Genomic DNA, 25,270 nt, shown 5'->3' with positions numbered 1-25,270 from the left:
TTTCGCAGATTCTGACCCTAATACTACAAATATCTGACTCAAAAGCTCCAGTGGGAGATCATCTAACGAAAGGCGAATTCTAGTATTCGACATTCTACTTACAAAATACACATTGGAGTAGTTGATTTCAATTTCTTTTTTTTTTAAAAATTAAGCGTAAATATGAAAGACAGGTGTAACAGGGTGTGGAAAAAAACTTACTTTATGCTGATTTGGTCGAGAGGAGTACATGAGTCTCTATTATCGGAGAAAATCATTTTTGAGAACGATTATTCTAAGACGATTTGGGGGTTTTAGTGTTTGTATACAGATTTATCGTCCAGAAAAGTTGAGATGTTATGAATGGTTGAAGAACTGGAACGCCGGCGTGACGTCAGATGTATGATGGCGCCTTAACAATTTAGAGTGCAAAAAGACGAATTTGCCCCTGAAATCATTCCAAATATGTGAATACTGAGGGTATTTGTGTCAAAACACATATTCAAATATTATAGCCTTTTATATCTGGGTAATATTGGACTTTTGATTGTTAAATTGAAAAAGACAAAAATAACATATATATCATAATCCATAATGTAATACATTTATATTAACATTTCACCAAATTACTAGTATATATTCATATACTAATATACATATTAAAAGTGGAAAAAAAATTTAATAGTAAACTTATTTACATTAGATTTTAGACACAATACTTTTCTTTTGTTGCCAGTTTTAGTCCCTATCTTTATAGTAACTTTTTTTACTTTGATTTCAGCCACAATACTTTTTCTTTGTTGCCGCTTTTAGTCCATATGTTTATTCCTTTACAATTTTACCCTATGAAAAGCATGGGTACTCCACTAGTTGATATTAAACCAAATTACCAAGTCCAAAATAAAATACATGTTAGTTTATGCCTTTACAAATGTATTTTATATGTATTTAATACTAGGAAAGAACAAACATTTGCTACATACAACTATAATCACAATACAATATAAACACTAATATTAAAAGTCCAAAATACATTATTCAAATTTCAAACATTATTTAAACACCATTCAAACATCATTCCAAACTTTAACTCTTTTAGTCCCTTATATTAAACCAAAAGAATCTACATAACATTAATTGTCATAATATGAAAGTACATATCAACAAACTACTCATAAATTATACCAAACTCCCTAGAAAACCTAACGAAACAAGCATCCCATAAACAAATGTCACACATAAACACCCATTTGTATCCATTCACAAAAGCGTCTGACACACTACCTACAGACTTATGCAATGCACAAGATCTATGGAAGCCATGGAAGTGTACATGTTTCCTCCCCTCCCTATTTAAGTGGAGACGAACCTTAGAACAAGTTGCTCTAAGATTCCACTTACCTTTTGCTCTGCGGTAAGCATTGTTCAACATGTCCAAAGCTTCGTGCTTCCTATGTCTCCCTTCAGCCATCAGCATCATTCCCAGGACAAATGTTGAATCCAAATGTCCCAATGCAGATGCTTCTTCAAGCATCGTTTTCCCTTCATGTTCAGCTTCTAAGAAAATAACTTCATCTGAAAAAAACATTAAACACATAATTTCAAGTTAAAGTTATGCAAAACAAGTAACAAATTAATTACTACTATGCATATATACAACAACGTACCAATCCATTCCTGAATAGAATATTTGGGTTTCTCATCTCTATGCATTTATTGACAACCGTATGTTTCTGGTCAGAGCAAACACGAAATCGTAATCCATCTAACTCCATATGTTTATATACTTCATCCGTTTTTCCTGCCTCGTTGAAGAATCTGCAACTGCAAACGAAACACAATATTCGCTCGATAATGTAAAGACAACTCAAATACACTTGTGAAATAGAATGATCAAAGGAAAAACTTACACACTCTTCATCCTGAAAGCCTCGACTACTGAAATTTTTGCCAAGTCGACTATTATTTTCTCCATCACTTCAAATGGCATGTCTGATAGCGATTTCGTTTGATTTCTTGATTGAATCTTAGATGAAGTACTGGCTTCCATAATAATAAACATTCACTAAGATAACGATTCTGCGAAATTGATTTTAGGGTTTTTTGTCTGTCGGAATTTTTAAGTTGGGGATGTTTCAAAGTGACTGATTTTCAGAGTGAAGACCTGAAACAACGTGTTTCGTCGGAAAACATTATGGCGCCTAGAAGATGTTCCATTACAAAATGACCAAATTATACTAATACATACAATGACTCGTATTTAATTAGTAAGGATGGTTTTGTAAAAACTCATATTTAAAAGAAAAATCAATTTCTATTTTAATTAATCAAGGTTGTAAAAATCGCTCGTCGGTAGCTCGGCGGTCGACTGGCACAAATGATATATGTTGACCAATGGCCCATATGTCCTCCATATGTCAACCATGGACACCATAAGCAACAACCATGTTGACCAATGGCCCATATGTCAACCATGGACACCTTAAGCAACTACCATGTTGACCAATGGCCCACATGTCAACCATGGACACCATAAGAAACTACCATGTTGACCAATGGCCCATATGTTATCCATGGACACCATAAGCAACAACCATGTTGACCAATGGCCCATATGTCATCCATAAGTCAACCATGGACACCTTAAGCAACTACCATGTTGACCAATGGCCCATATGTCATCCATATGTCAACCATGGACACCTTAAGCAACTACCATGTTGACCAATGGTCCATATGTCAACCATGGACACCATAAGCAACAACCATGTTGACCAATGGCCCATATGTCATCCATATGTCAACCATGGACACCTTAAGCAACTACCATGTTGACCAATGGCCCATACGTCATCCATATGTCAACCATGGACACCTTAAGCAACTACCATGTTGACTAATGGCCCATATGTCATCCATATGTCAACCATGGACACCATAAGCAACTAACATGTTGACCAATGGCCCATATGTCATCCATGGACACCATAAGCAACAACCATGTTGTTCAATGGCCCATATGTCATCCATATGTCAACCATGGACACCTTAAGCAACTACCATGTTGACCAATGACCCATATGTCAACCATGGACACCATAAGCAACTACCATGTTGACCAATGGCCCATATGTCATCCATGGACACCATAAGCAACAACCATGTTGACCAATGGCCCATATGTCATCCATATGCCAACCATAGACACCTTAAGCAACTACCATGTTGACCAATGGCCCATATGTCATCCATATGTCAACCATGACCATAAGCAACTACCATGTTGACCAATGGCCCATATGTCATCCATGTACACCATAAGCAACAACCATGTTGACCAATGGCCCATATGTCATCCATATGTCAACCATGGACACCTTAAGCAACTACCATGTTGACCAATGGCCCATATGTCAACCATGGACACCATAAGCAACAACCATGTTGACCAATGGCCAATATGTCATCCATATGTCAACCATGGACACCTTAAGCAACTACCATGTTGACCAATGGCCCATATGTCATCCATGGACACCATAAGCAACTACCATGTTAACCAATGGCCATTACCATGTGGACCAATCAACCATATGTCATCAATGGACACAATAAGCCACTACCATATATATTGACATGACCCGTACGTCTTTTGTATATAAATTTCAGTTTAATTAGAAAAGCATAAAGATGTATAGTTTATTAATGTTTAGTCCTCGTATATAATTTTAAGTTAAAATTATACTATGAACACATCGTTACTCTATGTTCTTTCTTGACGTTATTTGTATGTATATATCCTATCTATCAATCTGTAGCTACATTAAATAAATTTGAATTACGAAATATTTAGCGATAATTAGCACAGTTCGAATTTTTTATTAGCGGAGGTTCAAAGTATTTCACAATTTGTTTCCCTCCAACCTACACACGTTTATGCTGCATATTAGGGTAATTAATTACCGATTAGAAATAGGTTTTACATTTTCTGTAATCATCATCTCCGGCTGCTTATTGATCGAAATCTTTGTTCGTTATACGTTTGTGCACTGACTTTGGCAATATAGGTTGTCACTCATCTAAAATTTATTTTAATTTAATTTATTGTTCTCGTGATGATCGATCATTTTTTGTTCTCTGATCATCTTCATGTAAATTGGTTTTGATTGTATTCAATAGTTTGCATGCAAAGTAATGCCTTCATATATAATTTATTTTTATTGTTTGTGTCAGAAAGATGTCGATCTCGAAAGCAAAAGGAGCATCCAGTGTGAAGCCAACTAAATTCATTGCAACACAAGTTATGAAACGCAATAGGATTTCTGCTGCAAAATTCATAAACAGACAGTTACAAGATGAAGAAATCGACTTGCCAATACCAACAACCACATCCAAAGCACCTATAACATCTACCAACAAAACCCCTAAACCTATATCATTAACATCACCCATGACTGCCACTTCCTCGGCATCACTTAAAACATCCACACCCTCCTTAGAAAAAAACATTTAAAACTTCAGAAACTGGAACAATACAATCGTCAACACGAACATCAATAACGAAAACTTCAGAACCTACATCATCTAAACCATCCTCAACACCAACACCCACTACCACATTATCAACACCTATATCTACTACCACAACCTCAAAACCTGCATTTACACTACCATCCTCCACAACTACAATAACTAGCACACCCTCCTTAAGTAAAGGAACTACCACATCCTCAACATATACATCTATCCCAACACCTACCCCAAAATATACCCCATCAACAACACCTATCCCAGAATCTACCCCGTCACCAACACAACCACCCATGAATGGATATGTAGTGGAAAGTGTAGAAGGTGAAAACAATTCCTCTGAAGATTGTGGACTAGATGGACGTTTTAATGTTCATGTTTGGAAAAATACGTGAGTTACCAATTCAAATCTTAATTACAACTTTTTTTATGTATTAAATTTTGGTTTACACCTACATATCAATTCATAACTAAACACATCACATGATTACTTGCAGGCTAATGCCACCAGGCCCTTGTGCACACGTTATTATTCAGTCCTTTAAACAAAGAGTAGATCCAGAAGGGTACGCTTGGGCACAAGTAAGCAAAGAAATGCGCGAATTATATTGGGAGGAGTTTCAGGTAACTATAAGTGATAAATTGTTGTTTGGTAAACATTTACACTTCAACTTATGTTTATATTGTTAATGTGTAGAAAAAATGTTGTTGGGATGAGACAATAGACTCGCTGGTGAGGCAAGCTTGGGCAAGGAAAGCGGCACAAAGTTATGATCAATATCTCTTCAACACGAGGAGCCCAAAAAGAAACAAACATGGCTTGAAACCAGCTCATATTCCACAGGAAGTCTGGAACTTCTTGCAATTAAAATGGAATACAGAAGAATACAATCTAAAATCTGAGCAGAACAAGAAGAATAGGCGTAACGGTGTGGTTGATGGAGTAGCAAAACCCACACATAACGCTGGATCCGCATGTCATTTGAAGATAGCTTCTGATTTGGTAATTTTTTAAATGGTACATCGTATCAATGTTTGCATATATTTATCTGTATATTTGACTTTTTATATGGTATTTATGCAGAAGAGGAAATTAGGACATGAGCCACCCCATAGTGAATTGTTCCTGTATACATACACTAAGAATCATGATGGAGTCACTTTCACAAATGAAAAAGATAGAAAAATTCATGTAATATTCATTTCAATTTAAATTAACTTTTATATTGTAGCTACTCCATAATATCATTCCTAAATTTGATATCTTTTAACTTATAATATTTTTATTTTGTAGGCGGCCTATACAGAAAAACGGGAAGAGTTGGAAGCTGAAGGTGTTGAATTTGAGGAGGACAAGCTATTTTATGCTGTTGTAGGTGGTCATGATAAAAAAAGAAGACTTTATGGATTAGGCTCTTTTGCAAAGGCGGTTCCCAATAGGAATGGTAAACGGATGTAACTTACATTCCGGAAAAAAATGATGAAGTAGAAGAAATAAGGGAGCTTGTTGCTAAACAACAACAACAAAACGAAGAGCTTAAAGAAATGATGAACGCCCAACAAGAGGAAAACAAAGCAATGGTCAGGTATCTTGAAAAACAACTTCAAACAACATTGGATCTTATTAATGGCTTTACAAAACAATAAGAGTAGTAGGTTGATATATGTTTATTGAAGATTATGTATTTTAGAGTAGCAACTTTCTTTTTTCAATGTAATAAATAATTATTTTGTTATTTTATGATATGATGGTTATGATTTTTTTGTTTTTTTTTGTTTTTCGTATATTACTACAAAATTATTTGGATATAATTTATAAATCAATTATCTATCGGTCCATATTGAATATGGTATATAATATATACACCACTAAAATTGCTAGGGATTCATGACCACAGAATTTGCTAGGAAGTGATCAAACGGAATTTGCTAGGGATTCATCACCACGAATTTAGCTAGGGATTCATCACCACAGATTTAGCTAGGGATTCATCACCACAAATTTAGCTAGGGATTCATCACCACATATTTTTCTAGGGATTCATCACCAAAGATTTTTCTAGGGATTGACTACAACGGAATTTGTGACGGAAGAACTACCACAAAATTTGTGATGGAAACCTACTACGGAATACACGACGGAATACCATCTACCACAGATTTCATTCCGTTGTCACAATTGCGACGAAATTATCGTTTCCGTTGCAAACCCCTCGCTATGGCGTTTTTAGGGACGGAAATAGGTCGTTGCAAATTCCGTCGCTATTCGTCTTTTGCAACGGAATTTCAGCTTTTCGCAACGGATTCCTTCCATAGCAAAATCGCGTTTTTCTTGTAGTGAACATGGCGAACACATTGGGAACTACTTACTTGGCTCAGCCGATCGCGCGCGTTGCACTCTCTTCTCTTCATTTCTTAAAAGTTTTTAACTTTTATTTTGAAAACAATTTATCATTTCCTTAGTTTGAGTCCTGACACACCCGAGAGTGTGCCCGAATCCCTCAAACCAAGGCTCTGATACCAACTTGTAACAACCCAATTTTTTTTTCAAAGAAAATTTTCATTTTTAATTAACCAAACGCATTCCCTTAAATCAAGAAATTCCAAAACAATTGTTTCAAACCCATATTCATTACAACTTAATTTTTTTCAAATATCAGAGTGTCCCATAAAGTCGCCTGAGAGAGAGTGCATGCCGCGCCATCAAGCTTTGCCCTTGCCCTTGGACTCAGATGAACCTGAAACAAATCCACAAACTGTAAGCGAATGCTTAGTGAGTCCCCCAGAGCATACCACACACATACACATATACTGTTAGCTAATCAAAGCTACGCACGTAACACATAAGCCATGCATACATAAAACCTATAAGAATGTCATGGGCTACCCCACATGGTCTTTACATAGGACTGTCGTGGGCTACCCCACATGGTCTTACATCCAATGCCATGGGCTCCCCTCATGGTCTTTACCTAGGAATGTCATGGGCTACCCCGCATGGTCTTTTGTCCAATGCCACGGGCTTCCCCCGGGGTCTTCCATGCAAAAACACAAAATCACATATCATAACAAATCACATTCCATATCAAATCACATAATGACCATCACATATTACATAATCACATGGGCCGGAATTGGTGCCTTAGACCCATTGATATGGTGAGAAGACTCACCTGAACTGGAAAACTGTAGTCGAATATATCCCACGCTGCTCCTCCCAAACTGTCTATAATCAATGAGTAAATATCTCAGCATAATCCCATAAATACCCCCAGGGTCAACCCTGGTCAAAGTCAAGGTCTATAGTCAAGGTCAACAGTCCATATTGACCTTGACTCGTCGAGTACAATCAGTCACTCGCCGGGTTCCCTGCTTACTCATCGACTCGTTGAGTCACCCGAGGGACTCGTCGAGTTCCTTGATGTTCACGGACGTAAACTACCAACCGTACACTAGGGATGAGATTTAGAACCGGAAAACCAGACCGGAACCGGAATCGGACCGGAACCGGAACCGTTAGAACCAGAATATGTAAAACCGGTCTGGGTCCCGGGTTTAAAGAATGGCTCTATCCAGGTTCCGGGTAATCCGGGTTTCGGGTCCTTCGGGTCTGGGTAAACCGGGTTTAAGAACCGGAACCGTGTTAGGAACCGGAACCGGTTTTAGGGACTGGAACCGGTTTTTATGGAAAGTTTAAAACATGCATATCTCATTCGTTTGAAGTCGGATTGGCATGAGGTTTTTTCCATAGTATAGTTTATAGTTTTTACATGATTTTAGACTATAAATTTGTCATTTTTGAGTTTATATTCATTGACTTATAGTCTCTCAAAGTCGGGATATCAAAGCTGAAAATTTTATGTTTTTCAGCTTTTTTTTGTATTCTGTGATAGTTTTAAAACATGCATATCTCATTCGTTTAAAGTCGGATTGGCATGAGGTTTTTTCCATAGTATAGTTTATAGTTTGTACATGATATTAGACTATAATTTTGTCATTTTTGGGTTTATATTCATTGACTTATAGTCTCTCAAAGTTGGGATATCATAGCTGGAAATTTTATGTTTTTCAGCTTTTTTTATATTCTGTGATAGTTTTAAAACATGCATATCCCATTCGTTTGAAGTCGGATTGGCATGAAGTTTTTTCCAGAGTGTAGTTTATAGTTTGTAAATGATTTTAGACAATAATTTTGTTATTTTTGGGTGTTTATTCATTGACTTATAGTCTTTCAAAGTCGGGATATCAAAGCTGAAAATTTTATGTTTTTCAACTTTCTTTGTATTTCGTGATAGATTTAAAACATGCATATTTAATTCGTTTGAAGTCGAAATAGCATGCAGTTTTTTCCAAAGTGTAGTATAGAGTTTGTACATGATTTTAGACTATAATTTTGTCATTTTTGGTTTCATATTCATTGATTTTTACTCTCCCAAAGTTGGGATATCAAAGCTGTGAATTTTTTTTTCTCTGCTTTATTTTTGTATTTTGTGAAATTTTAAAACATGCATTCGACCCACTTTACCCGGTTCCCCGGGTTTTTCGGTTTTAGACCCACTTTACCCGGTTCCATTCGACCCATTTTGATATTTCCGGGTTTTCCGGTTCTAGACCCACTTTACCCGGTACCTTACCCGGAACCGAACCGGAACCGGTTCCTATATACCGGTCCGGTTTCCGGTCCTAAAAAATCTCATTAACCGGTTCTCGGGTTTTCCGGGTCCGGGATTGGACCCACTCTCATCCCTACCGTACACCCCTGACCGTGAACCCTTGGCCGTAAACCCTTTCGACTCGCCGAGTCACCAGAGGGACTCGACGAGTTCTCACGTAATCGGTTCTTTCCAGTAGGATTTAAGGTTTCAAACTTCAGATCTATACTCTCCTAGTGAAGATATCACGTAAAGTTGCAAACTTTACATGTATGGATAGCCTCACATGGCCATAACACCGAAACTAACCTTCAAACAAGGTTCTTATGCATGGAGAGGGAATGAGCCCAATAAAAGATGCAACTTTATGATATTTGGGGCCTAAGAAGGTCCAGATCTGGAACCTTATGCTTGTGATAGGTCTAGATCTAAGCTTGCTTCCATTTCCTCAAAGTTGGTAGCAACTCTCAAATAGAAATTATTCTTAAGGTAACAGATTCATACCTCAAATCAATGCCCAAGCCGAACTAGATGCTAGATCTAGTGTTTTCCCCTTGATACTTCTTCTTCAAGCTTGGTATACTCCCCAGGATCTCAAGGATAAGCTCCCAATTGATCTTGCTCCACTCACAAGAGGGTTTGCGGCCGTAAACGTTCTTCTATGGTGCTAAGGGAGGCTATTGGGGCGGATAATGACGTTTATATAGGGGGCAAACCCAAAATTTAGGGTTTTCTTTAAACAGCTTGGACTCGCCGAGTCGACCTTCGACTCGCCGAGTCGGTCCAGATCCGCGTTTCATGATCTCACGACCCTACTCGACGAGTTGACCTCTAACTCGTTGAGTCCATGTATAAATCCTTTCCAATCCAAACCAGGTGTTACACCCACTTTTCGAATGCATAAATAAATAAAATCAATACCTTTCTCCTAGAGATTTTTGGTAGAGTTAAGAATTGCAATCCATTGACTCAACGTAGATCTAGGCACCACCTTTCTCCTAATATAACCATCAACCCAATAAATATTTGAAATGACATTGGCCCAATTGCAACCAGGATGCAACCGGAACCTGCAAATCCATTAGAATATAAGAGATTTATTCAAAACAAAAATACTCCCAATACCAAAACCTCCAAGCTCTTTATTTTCCATACACTTTCTCCATGCCACCCAAGTTATTTTTTTATCATCCAAATCACCACCAATAAAAAATTTATTCCTTATCGAGTCCAATAATCTCTCAAAAGCCCTCGACATTGTTTATAACGACATGTAATAAGTTGGAATATTTCCCAAGCACTGCCTTAATTAGAGTCAATCTTCCACCAACTAAAATGCAATTAGCTTTCTAACTCGTGAGCTTCTATTTGAAATTATCAATAACACCTTTCCAATTAAAAATAAACGACATATTACAACCCACAAGAACACCAAGATAAGAAAAAGGCAAACAAGACACCCTACAACCAAGAACACGTGCCATCTCAACCACATCCTTATTAGAAACCCCAATGCCAAGAAGCTTACTCTTTTGGACATTAAGTTTAAGACCAGAAGAGAGAAAAAAGCATCTCAAAAGACAAATCAGAATGTTGGCATTACAATGGGACCATTCTCCTATGAAAATGACATCATCAACATACATCAAATGAGAGACGGTAAGGCCATGGAAACCAATAGAAACACTTCTAAAAATACCAATGTGAAAGGATCTACGAATAACAACATGCAAACCTCCATAGTTAGAATGAAAAGAAAGGGAAACATAGGGTCACCTTGGAGAAGACCTAAACAAATATCAAAGACATCAATAGGAGGGCCATTAATTAAAATAGAAGTCTGAGCATTCATAAGACAACCTTCAATCCGTCTTCTGCATTTGCACCCAAACCCCAATTCGTCCATAATGAGATCCAAATAATCCCATCTAAGAGATTCAAATTCCTTCTCGAAGCCAGTTTTAAAGATAATCAGAGACCGATTGCTCTGATGATACCACTCCATAACTTCATTAAGCATCAGAGGACCATCCAAAATGTTTTTGCCTTTTATAAACACAGATTGCTCACGACTAACACACCCGCCAATAAACTTACTTAAACGATTAGTTAACATCTTACCAATAATTTTATATATGCAACCAATTAAGCTAATAGGCCTATAATCAAAAACAAACTTGGCGTTAACAATTTTTGGAATCAACGCTATAAAAGAAGAGTTACACCCTTTAGGAAAGCAAGAAGTGTTTGCAAATTCCTCCACACACTGAAAGACATCATCTTCAAAATCTCTCAAAAAGCTTTCAAAAAGCAAAACTAAAACCATCAGGACCTGGTGCTCAATCACTGCCACAGTCCCACACAGCTCGTTTGCTTTCATCATGCGAAAAAGAAATTTCCAAAATAGAAGAATGAGTAAAAGAAAGTCGATTAGGCATATCAACCCCACACCAAAACTGAGAACCAGAAACATGAGCAAAATGTTTCTTAAAATGATCTAAGAATTCGTGTTTAACAAGACCTGGATCATCAATCCTGATGGAGATTGGTGCCCACAGTTACAACAATTTGTAATATCACTATTACTAGTAGGGTCCTTTTGGGTTACACATTAGGACATAAATAAACAATAAATGACATGGGAAGTTATAGGTTTGTTTGTTAATGTCACACCACGCTAAAGCGAAAACGCAAGATATGACAGCGATAAAGGTTTCATTGCAAAAGATAAAGATACATCACCATAGTAATAGTTAAAAGTTTACAACCCATAATTAACAAAACAAAATACAAGTTTTTCCAAAATAACATTGTTCAAAAGATAACTTCATAAAATAACTTCCACACGATGCAACATGCGCTATGATGATGAATCTTTATACCCACTTACTAATTATTTCCTGAAAAGGCATGTAAAACAAGGGTCAACTATGAAAATAGTTGGTGAGTTCACAAGTTTACAAAATCAAGATTTGGTATAAAACTTTCCATAAATACAAGTACATTGCTATAATGAGAAACAAAGTTTATTGCTATAATAAATAACAAGCTTTTATGTACATGAGCAAACAATGAGTTCATAACCAAGCCTATGACTGATGCCCTATCAAGATCTATGCTTATCGTTCCATAGATTAATATGGTATCATGCACTTAAGCAATCGGGCGAGTGAAGAGTTGTCAATTCCTAATAGCGCTATCCATAATGACCATTGGCTCAAATAGTTAATGGTTGGATTAAAGTATAAGGGATGAGACTTAAGACGATAAGGCCTCATGTTTCAAGTTGCATAAACATACATAGCAAAATATAGCAATCAAGATTGATACAAATCAATTTAAGTACAACAAACAATAAATAGTTTCTGGACATGCTTTTCCACCCCAAAACATTTAAAAACCGAAAATAGGGGAGTGGTGAATACTCACAATGTTTTAAAAAGGTACAAGTGGTGCCTCAGAATACACCAATGCCTTACTACCGGGATCCTACGACATCAAACACACGCTAGTGAGTTTCTCCGTCGAAATCTAATGCTAATATAGTAAATTCTACATATAGAGAAATGCCTTTTTTTGTTCTAATAATTGTTTTATATTAATTGGTTACAATTTTTCTGAAATGGTGAAATTTTATAACTCATTTGATTAAGACAATTTTGGATATTAATTTTCCGGATTTTTGTAATATTAATTGAGGGTATTTACACACATTTAAAGGTGTTTTAAGCTCCTAAAATCCAAAATATTATCAAACAGTTTCCAAAAATTCTCAACCTTTCCATATTCATTCTAAATATAGTAGAGGTCTTCTAGAAATTTTCCCTTGGATTTTTTTATGTGATTAATTATTTTTTCAAATTTTTAAGCCTTCATAAAAATATAAATTCGTGAAAAATAGCATCCAAATGATAAAAATTCTCAAACTTTTTATAATACTGCAATTAGACATACTTAAGCTGAGAAAATTATAAAAATGGACTTCTAAACTGTTTAACCCAATTTTTTGATTTTTGTGCATTTATTCTAATAAAAATTGAAATAAATAGAACAAAGTTTCCAAAATTACCCAAACTTTTTTTTATTACTTTTATTAAACATTCTTAAGCTGGGAAAAATATAAAAATGGATTTCTAAACTGTTTAACCCAATTTTATGATTTTTGTGTATTTATTCTAATAAAAAATGAAGTAAATAGAAAAAAAGTTCCCAAAATTACCCAAACTTTTTGTATTACTGTTATTAAATATTCTTACGCTGAGAAAAATATAAAAATGGATTTCTAAACTGTTTAACCCAATTTTATTTTTTTGTGCATTTATTCTAATAAAAAATGGGTTTAAGTGTATTTAATCTTGGGAAAATAGAAGAAAAATAGCATACAAAAGAGAAAAATCATCAAGAATTTTACGTAGCATCCTAACGTATTATAAGGTGTTCTGAAAAAAATGCCATGAATTTTGGATGACTAGAACTATTCTTCCTATTTTTAGTCCAATATAAATTCAAAAATCGAGGAAAAATATGAATGCATTATGAAAAATTCTGAAAATATTTTTCTAAGTCTTCCACATAGGGTAGGATTTACGAAAATTATTAGATACGCTTTGCACAGTCTCTAAAGTGGTTTTATGATTTATTTGGATTAAACAAAAAGAAAATTCAAAACCATAGAAAACAGTAACAAAAATCGAGTAGACTCACTGAGATGTCATAATTTACTTCTGGGGTCATCCACGAATTTACCTAGCATTTATAGACCTCAGAAAGTATTTTAAATGTTTTATGGTCTTGTTTTCTTGTAATAATTTTATTAAATTAAATAAATGATAAAAACTCTTGGAATTTTCCAGATCCTCATATCATCTTACTGGGAATTTGAGGAAATTTTATTTCGACCAGAAAAGGATATCTAGATTTTTTTATGAACAAAACCTTTTACATGCACTATTAACAATGTACTTTGATCATCAAGCTGTTTAACTTGATGTTCATTACATGCATCATGGTTTGTAGACCATGCATGGATATATTTTGTTCATAGTGATGTTTTCAAATGAAAAACTTGAATGCATAAGGTAGATGAACCTTTAAAACTTGTAAAAATTCGTATTTTAGGGTTTGACATAGGTTTTTGTCCTTGGATTTCACCATTAAACAACATGCATGTTGTTTTTGGGTGAAACCCTACCATCATCATCATCAAACTCGAAATTTCATGGATATGTTCATAAAGAATGGTGTAGAAGAAGGAGAAGTGCAAGAAAAACCTTTAAAACAAGAAGGAAAGTGAAGGAAAATGAAGGATTTTCGTGATTACCTTGAAGGACAACCCTAGAAGATGAAGATTTGAAGGTTGAGAGGTGTTCTTGGCTGGAGAATTTCGTGGCTTTGAGAGAGAGAAGAGAGTGTTTGAGTGTGGTAAAGAGTGGAGTGTGAGAGAGAGAGAGAGTGAAGAGAGGGACATGAAGTGTAAAAATGGACTTAATGATTGAAGTTTTAGAGAAAAGAGAGCATGGGAGAGAGTATGGATGAATTTTATGAGTATAAGAGAGGTCCTCTCTCTCCTAATTCACATTTATATAATTTCCCCTTAATTTTTATAAAACCCCAATTTTTATAAATATGCTTCTTTATTTAATTCTTGATTTATTAAAAATCTTTGTTTTTAACTAATAAATTATGATTAATGTTTGATAATTAAATTTTTATGTCTTTCATTATATCCCATAACTTAATTATTTAAATTTGATATAATGAGGTTCATAACAAATCTTATAGAGGTTATAGGTTTTAAAGTTTATAAATTTGGATTTTTGGGCTCTTTAGGGCTTTTGGAACTTTGTTAGATATTTACCATCATAATGAAATGAAATTAGAAGATTTTAATTTATTTTTAAGGTTTTATACTCTTTTTCAATTGTAACAAATGTTTGGAGTTCGTTCTAATTCAGGTATTGGCATTTCCTACAATAGCTAGACAATTTACTAGAATCGTAAGAGTCAAGTATATTAGTCCTAGATTTTTGTTGGATCCTAGTTTCTACAAGATTATGACCTAATTTATACTACTAGGCCATAACATGATGTGCATATATGGTTTATAAAAAGATTCATGAGTCCGAGAATGTCCTGAATTTGAGAGTTGTCACAGTTAATTAATTAATAGTCTCTAATTAACTAAATGAAATCTAGAAGTTCTGGAATGTTCTGGAGGATCAAAGAGGATAATTTAAGTAGTCAGATAATTACCATTTATATGGATAATTATTAGGTGACTAAATAATTATCTTTTAGGGTTTTATATCCCTCCCTCTAAGTAGAGGGCACAATGGACAGACTTAGATGATGATTTTTCTAAAAAACCAAAGAGAAATTTGGTTGTCTCTCTTCATTCCCGTAATCACCCAAATTCTAGTTACCACGTCATGGTGGTTTAATTGCCACGACATGGCGCTGCTGTTTATAGTAGATCCGGATGTTAGGCTCCTCATTCAAGGTGTTCAATTGATTGGTTGTTGTTGGGTGTTGTTGATTCGAGTGCCTTGGGTCCGACTACGAAATAGGAGTTATATGTTGGACTCTTAAGATCTCATCAATTAATCAAGGATCTAGAAGGATTTCTATGAGTACAAAAGGTATAATTTCTTGCATATTAAAGTTGCAGTTAGATAGGTTGTTCATAGATCTAGTTTTCAGGCCTATTAATGATCAGAAATTGTTGCTTCTGATGTCCCTTTAATGTTTTTTATCAATCCTCATAATCCATTAGTGGTATCAGAGTGGTATGTACACATTTATTGCACTTTATGTTTTCTATTTTTATGTGTTCAATTGAGTTTGTATGCTTAGATCTGATCTAGTTTCTAAATGTTAAATGTTTTTAATTGTTTTAGAAGCTGAACTTTGTGAAAATTGATAATGCAGGAATCTACCCTAATCACAACGACGTGGTAGGTATGATCAGAAAATGTGTTTTTGTGTCTCACCATGTCGTAAAATATGGATCCTAACGCTCTTTGAAATAATTTGATAATTGGATAATTATTCATTAAGGATCAATAAAAACAAATTATGATGAAACTTTAATTGAATGGTGTCTTAGAAGTATCCACTAAAACTTAACTGCTATAAAATGCTCTAAAAGGATAAGCTAGAACGAATGGTCAATCTTGCTCATCGTTTAAGAACAGTTCTCTTAAACAAAAGAAAGATCGTACCTTTATCTACAGGAAGGAGCAAGTCTTAAATCCACTTCGTAAATTAATAACATTGATGCTACATGGTATTGCATCGAGTTAGGAGTTGACTATGGACACATAACCAACTGGCTAACCTGTGCACATAATCAGGTGATTTTGATTTGATATGAGCAACTTGGAAAGATCCATCTTTGCAAATGTTAACTGTACAAACTGAAGTTAGAATTCCAACTAGTGTAGATTATCAGGTGATTCTGATTTGATGTAAGCTATTTGGAAAGATTCATTATGGAGCTATATTTTATGTTTAGTACGTTTGGAATTAACATGGAAAATTAGAGAGATTCAAAGCATTAAAGAACTAAGTGCATTCTCAAGGAAAATGAGTTGAAATTGAAGAAAGTTGGATACATGGAGGAATGAAGCTGAAAATAGAGAAGAAGAAAGAAGAAGTTGTGCAAAATGCATGGCACGACGTGGCAATCTTAAGGCTACGATGTGGCCACATTTCCTAACACAAAAACTTCTGAGACTTGGGGCATACACATTTTAAGTGAGGTCCATGGCGTGGAGGTCTAATTTCCATGGCGTGATGACCAATTTTTGGCAACTATATATATAGAGCTTTAGGTCAAAATTCAAAGGTTGGCTTGAGGATTAAGCTTAGGGCTGTGACTAAAACTCTCTGGAGAACCCTTGGAAGTTCAGAATTCATTTGATGTTCAAGCATTGAAGAGATTTAGAAGAAGAACATCATTCAATCATTCGGTTTTCTAGCTTTAACCATGTCTAGTCTAGTTATCTTTGATTTTATGCTTGTTTCTGTTTTTAATCATGGGCTAGTCACCCTATACTTTTGTATAGTGAAGATGAAACCGTAACCTATGTGTTGATTTCGAATTTATGGATATTTTATGTTGATTTTACTAATGTTTGACAAATCACAATCCTTGCATTTTGAAGTTATAGCTTATATTGCTTATTATAAAAGTTTTGTGTAGTAGACGATCATTCTAATTGCATGAATTTGTTATCTAGTTGTTTATGAACATTAAATAATTAGTTCTAGTGATTGAACAAATCCTAGAATTAGGTGAATAAAAGTTAGCACTTTGACTGTGTTAGTGAGCATAATTTTAATTTGTGCTTGATTTGTTTGTCTTGATCTTGGATAGGTAATTCATAGATTTGTCATTCATAGTCCAATTCATGCTTATATCAATTTTGTGTTTAACCTGTGCTTGATCATTGTATGGTAATTCAGAAATTGGCAAAACTAGGTATTGGAACATGTTAACTAGTTTCTTAATGAATTGGCAATCACTATAAGTTATCCACTAGAAATCAACCATAAGAGAGGGGAATTCAAAACTAAACGGAAGTACTCTTTAACTTGAATTAATAATTGTTTCATTTGCTTGCTTAGTTTTAATTTTTTAATTGCTATTGTTTGAATTAAGTTACTGAACTTGCAAAATCTGTAAAAACCCTCATATTTAACTGTTTTTCTTATATTAATTTTTAGTAGTTATTTTATTAGCTAAATTCCATTCCCTGAGTTTGATACATGACTTATTTTTCTCTACTATAAACTGACTAGGTATACTGCCCATAAGTGTATTAGTAGTTAAGTTTTGTGAGGTTATAAATTTAAAACTGGTGGATATATCTGTGGACATCAAGTTTTGACGTCGTTGTCGAGGAACGACTTATTTTAGCTTTAACTTAATTACTTTTAGTTAATGGATCGTTTTTGTGGGGTAAAAACCACAAAAAGTTACTTTTCTGCATAGTTTTCATTTTTGTGTATCCATCTCCCACGACGTGGTAATTTATTTGCCACGACATGGGCACTGTTCGTCTAAAAAATGTCGTTTATTCTATTTTAGTTCGTTTTTATGCTTTCCTTTGTTTGTTTTAGTGATATATGACCAGGGTATCAAATTTTTCGATCATACCAACTCTTGAAGATCCCGAATCCGCATTCCACAAGAATAAAGATAAAAGGTCGACAAATCAAGTAGCAGTTTTCAATTGGAAAAGCGTTTCGAAAGCTTTGGGAAGACTCCCGACAAGAAAGGAATCGAGATGGTGAAAATCAAAAGAATGACGATGAAGGAGTTCAAAAAAGCAGATGCGTGATGATAACTGGCTGAGTCTTGTTCCACCATAAATTCCAGCCGCATCAAAATTTGAGCTTAAGGGACACATTCTCTCGATGCTCAAAGATATTCCATTTTCCGGAAAGGACCATGAAGACGCATTTAGACACGGTAATGGGGTGTTGGACATTGCAAACTACTTCAATGTTGCAAATGTTTCACGAGATGTGATGTTATTAAGGATGCTTCCAGTGACATTTACATGAGAGGCTAAAATTTGGTTAAAGTCACTTGCACCTGGAACGATCACAACCTGGACCAATCTTTGCAATGCGTATATTGAATAATTCAGCCCTCCCTCGAAAATATCCAAACTCAAAACGAAAATAGCGAACTTCCATCAAACCGATGGAGAATCTTTATATGAAGCTTGGGAGAGATACAAGTGAATGTCAAGGGACTGCCCTCGGCACGACCTTAATGTGCCTCAAGAAGTGTCCATCTTCTATGATGGGATAAACGTGACCTCGAGGCAACTCCTTGATTCTTCAAGGACCCATGAAAAAGAAGGATCCATCTACCATCAAGGCATTAATTACAGAGTTCGCAAAACATTTATGAGAATACCACAACCCTCGTGAAGATATTGATGGGTTTTGAGCATAACAACATTCCTATGTGATCATGCAACCCTAATTGCTTTGGATCTAAGTTTTTCACTAACTGAACATGCAAATTAAATTCCAAAGAAATAACCCTAGATCTAGCATACATAATCCGAAAATTACATAATAAAAGGGTTATGATGTTACCTTACTTGTTATGTAGTAATAACAAGATTTCCTAGCTTGATCTTGACCTTTGAAAGCTTAGTGTCCCAAATGATGCACCTCTAATGGCTCACAAACACTTGTAGCAAGAGGATGATATGATATGAGACAGAATAACACCTAAAACCGGCTAGGGTTCTTCCAAAGGCAATAGTGGCCGATTTTACCAGGTATGAGGTCCTTAAATAGCTATGAATGCTAGGGTTTTCAGGTGGAAACCGTAAATCCTTGCTTAGGCCCCAAGCAGCCCATTGACACTCCTTCTAGGAGCCCTTGGACGACTTCTATAGGGCCTCCCTATAGATTTCATCCACTCCATACCAAAAGAGTCCAACAGCCCAGTTTTGCAACTATGAATGATTTGCAAAAGATCCCCCGTTATTTTAATCAGTTCCTTTAATCTCAAAATTAATACCAAATTAATTTCTGATTAAATACGAATTAAATAATATGATTTCTAATTAATATATTATTTCCATAATATATTAATAAACCATTTATTAACCTCTCTCTCCAATATCATCCTATCAAGTTGCTAAAGTGAAGGCAACCCAAAAGGACCATGCTCAAATCAAATCAAGTACATACCAATTATTGTTATGGGCTTAGACACCTAATCCAACAGTCTCCCACTTGGATAAGTCTAATAACTATAATTGTGGGTATGACCTCAAAATTTGATCAGCAATCGTAGCTTTCAAAAGCCGTTATCGAACTCTGACCTAGTCAATGACGTGTCCTTAAGATAAGGGATCAAATATCCCTCCGTTCTACAAGATATCTTATGGACATGAGACATTGATTATAATCATTCTCTCTATCCAAGAGTGTTTCCCGATTTGTGATTTATGACGACTGGCTAATTGAACAAATCAAATCAGTCCAGGCTTGGCCAAGCACTTTATTTGTCATCATCAAATCATCAAGGGGCCCACAGATATCGCTTTTATCCCATTTAGGGTAAAAGGAACGGATAAACTTCGACTCATATTCCTTTACTATTTACTCATCAAATCACACACAACAATATGTTTTATAACATCAAGTTACTGATGCGTTTACGTATTATCAATGCACAACCGACTCGTAGACAAAAACTTATCTGTCTCCGTTTCAAGAATATAAGATATTATCGTCTCAAAATTTACTCATGATAAAATCCATGAAGTAATTCTTGAGCGTGGGTTAATCCAATACTCAAATTCCTATTTCAGGAGTACTCATGAACGTTGCAGCAAACATTTGCTATGTCTAAGCACTTAAACAATCTACAGTCGGATCCATAACAGTCTTAATTCACTACTTACTTCCAAAGTATGACCGACTGTGGATGTCTGAATAACCCAGCTATTCAGGAAGTAAAACATGCAAAGTGAAACACAAGAATAACCTAATTAACTATGGTCTCAAAACGTTTGAATATAAATAAAACACTTATTATTTAATCACCATGTTAATCAGACTTTATTCATTGTATAATGTTTCGAGTAATCAACTTAACGCTTGAATTAAAACAAGAGTCATGCCATGCTCCAAGCATGCACACTATGTTTATCTATGGTCCTTTCTTTGTGAATCAGATCAATTGGACACATTTCTAATGATGCTCATTTCACAATTCCAAATCCTTATCACAAGTGAAGGAATACCAAACTCTTGCCACTTACTAGAATGTGTTAGAGTCTAAACTCACATGCAATGATCCTTTTCTAATGTCAAGGCACCAAAGTCACAGAGAGTTAGCCAATGATATTACAAATAATTTCATTGGAGATTTGTTACAAAAACAATTCCATGGAAATGAAGTCTCATATTCAAAGTACATTCGCTTGAACATCCATCTTGCATTAAAGTTTCTAATCTTACACACAGATCTTATTATCCAACTCCCACTATGGAAACATTTCCATATTCCCATATGACAATCAATTCCGAACAAGAGTCACCTCCATTCCGAATTATGCTAATATGGTCCATCCAAATATTACTATACTTCCAACTGTCCATAAGCAACCAATCTTTTGGTAAACCTCAGACTGTTCTTGACAGTTGTTTAACAACTTCAGTTACATCTTATTCTAGTCCTTTTTCCCTCTTAATGCCCTTGGAATTTGGAAAAATAGAATAAGTGAATGTTACAGCACATACAATCGATCCTATACCCGAAGCATATTCGATTCGTGATGTCTTACACATAGACATCATAATTGATTAGTCTCTTGCTATAATATTTCCATATATAGAATTTCCTATGTTGAATTACTTCAACACGTTATTCATTAATGACTAATTTCCATTAAAACTCTAGTCTAAACTTTTAGATTTGAAATGAAGTATTAGTGCTCTCTCCCTTAAGCCTTACTACAGCGAAACAACTTCCAAACTATGCAACTTTGCGAATTTGTAACCTTTGTTTCCTATAAATAACATTGCCTACTTGCAACACTTTGTTTAACCATCATGCTCCCACTAGCATAATGATTATACCCTTACTAGCATAACAATTATGCACCCACTAGCTTTGACATGTACCCAGAAATCAGCTGGACTTCTAGAAATCAATACTTATTGAATTTCTTACCAAAGTTCGGATTTCTGATACGTGGTGCTTCGATAAGTCTTTATCTAGACTTATCAAGCTCATATATCTTTCATTAGATAACTTATGTGTGTGTCTAAACCCTTTCAGAACTTTAAAATCTACTAGTGAAAGCGTTTCCTCACCATCATTTTCATGAAGTAGAGAGAAACCTCTTGCCACTTAGATAATGGTGTATGTGTTCCTATCCATGTGAATTTGTCATTTCCAACCACTATCACAAGACAAGGTTTATGAAAAACTCAAACTCATATGGACTGAACTTGCTTAATCTTAATTTCTTGCCATTCGGCAGCACAAGGGCCTGCCAGTGCTTCCAAGTTGCTGAGCAGCTCACCCATATAGATCAATGTACTTTCACTGATCAAGGTGCTTTGCCTTATGCAATCAAATGAGAACTATAGAAATCACATGCATAGTCAACTCAAGTGGAATGGGCACAAAAACAAGAATATGTCAACACGATAGGCTATAAACCTTAGGTCGTGTGCTAGTGATAACTACAAAGGTTTATTCATGATTAGTTCCTGAAACTATTCAAGACCATTAAGACTCCCACTGACCTCTTGACATATAAGATTCTTTGTCAAAGAACATTCCCCGACAAACAAATATTCAAGAGTTAGTGTGGGTTCTTATCAAGAAAAACACATCAATTAATTGGTCTTAGTTGGTCTTTATTTTAGCCAAAACATCACAACTACCCATTTCAAATGTGCAAGAGTGAGAAAACATTTCTACTCCACATTTCATGAGGTGTTACAAACCTACTTATAACATGTTACTCAAGGTACAACTTGGAGTAACTAGAGTATAACTCTAAAACTCGATTTTGGAATGAAGTACGGCTAATCCTTTTGATTTAACCATTTCAACAATTCCCGATTCCTCTTCTTAGTCATATAAATGCACTAAGGTGTCCTTAGAGGATCAATCGTGACATGGTTCCACAATCATTAGGATGATCATAAAACACGATACTAAAGTACTCTCCTTTCCTTCCAGATTGGAGAAACTTTTATCTTTCTGCCTAATGGAATCTTCTTATTCGTTCTACTATACTTTGAAACTTTTCAAAGAATTAGAATTCCACTTAATCTTATTAGCATAACCATATTTACTGAACCAACAGTAAATCATGACAAATAAACTTAGCATCCTTTGTGGTGGATATGACCAGTGCACATCAATGTGTACTAGATCCTTTAGTCTTTCAATTGACTCACATATACATGTGAACAAGGAATTAGTCTTAATTTCCCAAAGATCAAGATTCTCACACATCACACAATTCAAATCGCATGATTCCAAGTTTCTGTTCAATTGAAATTTGGGTGATGAGAATCCTTCCTCATTTGGTAAATTATGACACTACCACAAGCGATATAACTAATAATCAAATCCATTTTCAACATTGCTAACAATAGAAATATAAACACCAATTTACATAAATGCCATTGCAAGGAAACGTAAGATAAGATAAAATTTAAAAATTTATTTTATTGATAAAATGCGGAAAAACTTGTCCTTATAATGCAAATACAAATGAAAACTATGTTTCTAAATATTCCTAAGCAATCTATCATAACTCCTAAGAAGTAGCTCAAAAATCAGATCATCAAACCATGCGATCGAAATCCATATCTCACGATCAGACTCAGCTCACTCCTCATTTAAGCTTCATTCTTTCTCTTTAATCCTACAAAACATCAAAATGTGATCATCACATCATGTAATACGAATCTATAAATAGGAACTTAATAGAGTTAGATAGTGGACGTACCTGAAGTAGAGTCATACAACTTGACTTTCTTATCTTTGCGATCTTTCAGGTAGACAGGGTAGCTTCGCATCCAATGTCCCTTCACTTGGCAATAGAAGCATATGGACTCTTCAGGGAAAGCACATGGGAGTATCTCAGAACTAGCCTTTCTCTTTACCATATGGTCAAATAGTTTGACCTTGGCCGATCCCTTTCCATTGGAAAGAGAAACCTTTTCTGGACTACCAATGTTGCGATTGTCAAGGTCCATGGAAATTTGGGAAATAGATCCTCCAAAAAAAATTTCTTGATCAGTGCGCCAAAGCATTGTTGCTTCAACAACAATTAGCAAATATGTCTAATCAATAAGGGTCGCATTGTTGTCAGTCACATAGTAGTCTTTACAAACTGACTATATGACTCGGGAAGTGAATGAAGAACCAAGTCAACAGCTAGCTTCCTTGGGAAAACGACACCCAACATTCCATTTCTTTCAATGTGCGACTTCATATTCAGGACGACTGCAAACACAAAACTTCCATCTTGGTGTTTGCATGCCAATAGGGCTTGAGTGACCTTGAACTTTTCAAGTTGACGAAAACGTAGGTCAGGGAGAATCACCGGAGGAGGTGGAGGAAGTGAAGTATGATTTCCAGTTCCACCAATGCATGAAGAAGGGATTGATCTTTCACCTTGATCGACACGTGGAAGATCATCTTCAAAAGGAAAGCCTTTTCCAAAGGATTGAGGAAGACCATAATTGTCAGAACTAGACATCTACAAAAGGGAGAAATTCAAGTTAGTTGATTTAAATCCTTAATATAAAACCCAAATGAAATACTAAGACTAGGACCCAACACAATAATTCAAAATTCAGAATAGGGATGCCGTAATCCAATTGTAAATTATTTGAACGTAGGTAAATGACGATTTACCAATTCCACCACGAAATCAAAATTTTAAACGAATTAGGTTTTTAAATGAAATTCCTAGATCTTTTGATATTCATTGAACTTTTCAATGACATGTTTAATCTCGATTATTCCCTTCAAGTTTGTGACTGGATACCGAAGATCACAAACAAGGTGTGAATAACCATGGAAATAAGTTGGTACTCTCGAGGTCATTTATCACCCAATCAATGTGTCGGTTAACCACACACACTCCATTGATCAATGATAATTTACGAGAAACCCATTGCCAACAATATTAGTCTCATGTTAGTGTGCCGGTTAACCACACACCCTCCACTAACAACCAATAAGGTGCAATGTGCAATTTCATGGGTTAGCATCAAATTCACATTTTCCTAAAGTAACTAAGATTGAAAATTTTATAAAAGTATTTAGTTACTTTATAAATCATTATACTTTTAATGAGAGTTTAGTGTCCTATCCTACCCGTTCGACTAATGACCCTCCACTAGTCAAGGGTGAGGTGGGTAAGAGTGGATACCCAATGTCAGTCATTTTACAGGCCGCTTCCTTAAACACCCTTATAGACCAACTTCGTGAATGAGGCCTACTAACGGTAAAACTGACTTTTCTTATATATATATATATATATATATATATATATATATATATATATATATATATATATATATATATATAT

The 25,270-nt window shown here is 35.2% G+C and overlaps 1 non-coding gene across 1 annotated transcript; it reads right to left on the bottom strand.

Annotated features, from left to right (window-relative positions):
* Positions 1 to 18,836: 18,836 nt before the first annotated feature.
* LOC145134966 (small nucleolar RNA R71) lies at positions 18,837 to 18,943 on the bottom strand. The gene has a single exon (XR_013719448.1). It is a non-coding gene; the product is annotated as a small nucleolar RNA R71 (small nucleolar RNA).
* Between the last annotated feature and the right edge of the window lie 6,327 nt (positions 18,944 to 25,270).

Source organism: Lactuca virosa, chromosome 8 (genome assembly GCF_052849685.1).
Source record: "Lactuca virosa cultivar CGN04683 chromosome 8, Lactuca_virosa_CGN04683_v6, whole genome shotgun sequence".
Lineage (NCBI taxonomy): Eukaryota > Viridiplantae > Streptophyta > Magnoliopsida > Asterales > Asteraceae > Lactuca > Lactuca virosa.
The sequence above is the reverse complement of the archived record's forward strand: the minus strand, read 5'-3'. Positions and strand labels throughout refer to the sequence as shown.